Genomic DNA, 3,256 nt, shown 5'->3' on the forward strand with positions numbered 1-3,256 from the left:
ATGTTCATCCGATTTGGACTAATATTGCAATAATGCGGCAATTTTTTAACCGATTCTAACGAAATTTGGCAGGAGGAATTTTTTCTGATATCCCAACATTGCATAGAAATCGGTTCAGATTTAGATATAGCTCTCTATATATATACGGGCGAGCTGCAAGCGCATTTATTGGCCAATCTGCCTTAAATTTTGTACAACGCTTTCCTCAACGACTAACACAATATCTGTAGAGTTTGGTCCAAATCGGTTCAGATTTAGATATTGCTCCCATATATATGTTCGTCCGATTTTGAGAAATATTGCAGTAAAGCGCTCATTTGTTAACCGATTCCCTCGAAATTTGGCAGAAAGTCTTTTCCCATGACTCTTAATATTACTGGTGATTTTCAAGAAAATCGGCGGACATGGCCTCCTATGACTCTTAATATTACTGGCGAATTTTATAGAAATCAGATTAAGCTGCCATATAAAGGGTGATTTTTAAGAGTTATGGGAAAGTTTTTCAAAAAAACACATAGAATTCACAAAATTGCATGGAATCTTTATTTGAATCGATAGTACGGTCCATATATGTTAATGTTTGAAGATTATTTCATGTAAATGTTGACCGTGACTGTGCCTCAAATGGTTCATCCGCTTAGCCCAATTTACATATTCTTTCCAACATTTCGGGCGTACGTATCTCACGAAATATGCTTCAATGTTGTCTTCCAATGTATAAATTGAAGCGGGCTTGTCTCTACAGACATGAGCTTTAACATAGCCCCACAAAAAATTGCCTAAAGGCGTTAAATCGCACGATCTAGGCGGCCAATTGACCGGTCCAGAACGTGTAATAAAATGTTCACCCATCTCGCCTCTCAATAAGTCCATTGTAACGCATGCTGTGTGGCATATGGCACCGTTTTATTGAAATGACATTTGATGCAAGTCAGCTCTTGCATTTTGGGCAAAAAAAAGTTCATTCACAGTTACGTAACCATTCGCATTATTATTGAAGAAGTACGGTCCAATGATACCACCAGCCCACAAACCACACCAAGCTGTGAGTTTTTTTTTTTTTTTTTTTTTTGGATACATTTGTTGCTCTAGCAATGCTTCTGGCTGATCTTCATTCCAAAATCCAATTGCTGCGAACGGCAACAAATTAATACCCAACAGGTATTTACCTTATAAATTGGGTAAATACCCTGTTATTTACTCATTTATAAGCAAAAGTTGGGTATTTATTATTATTGCAGATATTATGGGTTTAAAAACTTTTTCCAAACAATTTTTGATGATTTCGTATTCTTTGTATATTAACCTGACCTTCTGATCTCATAAAATCGGATTTTAGTTATATATAGCCGCCGTATAGACCGATCTCTAGACTTAGAGTCTTAAGGCAATAAATTGGTAATTTTTCATCAGATTAACAAAGTTCTGGTAGACCCCTACTTATTCCTGTCAAATGTGGTCCAGATCTGATCATATTTGGATATAGCCGCCCTATAGACCGATTGCCCGATCTCCCGATATAGGATATTGAGGCCATAAAAGATCCATTTATTAACAGAATTCGATGAAATTTGGCACTGTGTGTTCTGGTAGATTCCTACCCAATCCTGCCAAATGTGGTCCAGATCGGATCATATTTGGATATAGCTGCCGTATATACCGACCTGCCTATATAGTGTAATGAGCCTATAAAGGAGCATTTTTCATCCAATTTCGATGAAATTTCAGCCAAATCGGATAAAAATTGCGGCTTTTAGTGGCTCAAGAAGTCAAATCAAATCAGTTTATAGACCGATTAAGACTGTACTTGGCACAGTTGTTGGAAGTCATAATAAAGCACTTCATGCAAAATTTCAGCTATTTCAGCCAACATTTAAAAAAAATTTAATTAAAAAAAAAATAATTCCTAAGCCAATATTCTTTTTAACGAAACAAATAATTTTCTTAACATTAAGTGTGAGGCTATGCGACTTAAGGCTATGAGGGAATGGATTGAAGATGGAAGCAGCTCATACCATCGGGTTATAATCGAGGCGACGATAGGAAACCTAGAAGGAGAGGAAGAGGTTTCCAATCGGCTTTATTTTTTCTTCGATTACGCTGAAATTTGAAACAGTGAATAGTTGTATGCCTCCCGATATCTGACCCAAATATGGTTCAGATCGGACTATAGATGATGTAGCTGCAATATAGACCGATTTGCCTATAAAGGGTCTGAAGCCCATAAAAGCTTTATTTATTGCCCGATTTGATTATTGCGGAAATTTGAAAAAGGGAGTTGTTTCAAGCCTCTCGCATCTGACCTATAGATGGTTTAGATCGGGCTATATTTGAATATATCTGCCATATCGACCGATCTCCCGGTAAAGGGTCTGAAGCCAATAAAAGTTTTTTTTATCCAATTTCGCTGAAATTGGATAAAAAAGATGAGTAGTTTTAAGCCTCCCGATATTTGAACGAAACATGGTTTAGATCGGACTATATTCGGATATAGCTGCCATATTGACCGATCTCCCGATAAAGGGTCTACAGCCCATAAAAGCTTTATTTTTTATCCGATTTCGCGGAAATTTGAAACTGTGAATAGTTGTATGCCTCCCCATATCTGGCCCGAATATGAGTCAGATCAGACTATATATTTATAGCTGTCATATATACCGATCTTTCAATTTAGGGTCTTAAGCCCATAAAAAGCTGATTTATTGTCTGAAAATGTTACTTGTATATAAGTTCTCGGTACCTGAATAAAATATGATCGAGATCAGGCCCTATTAAGATATAACTATGGTTATGGTAGTGGAGTTATAATAAGATAGGATGATTATTATACCCTTGTTTGTCCATATCGGTCCAGATTTGGTTATTAGTGTCATATAAAACGATCTCTCGATTTAAAGTCTTGGCCCTATAAAAAGCGCATTTATTATACGATTTCGTTGAAATTTGACGCAGTGACTTATGCTAGGTTTTTCGACATCCAGGTATTATATGGTTTAGATCGGTTTATTTTTGGATGTAGCTGCCAAAAAGACCAATATTTTGTTCTACAAAATTGTAGATTGTATATATTAGACCGCACAATGTCCGTGCCGAATTTGGGTGCATACCTTATCCAATTTTCACCGGATTGTGACGGAAGGGGGTTTACATATATACCCGAGGTGTTGGGTTCCAAAGTTCGGCCTGGCCGAACTTAATACCTTTTTACTTGTTTTTTTGTACTTACCAAATGCTCTGTAGATAAAACAAATGTGCC

This window comes from Stomoxys calcitrans, chromosome 1, assembly GCF_963082655.1.
Source record: "Stomoxys calcitrans chromosome 1, idStoCalc2.1, whole genome shotgun sequence".
Lineage (NCBI taxonomy): Eukaryota > Metazoa > Arthropoda > Insecta > Diptera > Muscidae > Stomoxys > Stomoxys calcitrans.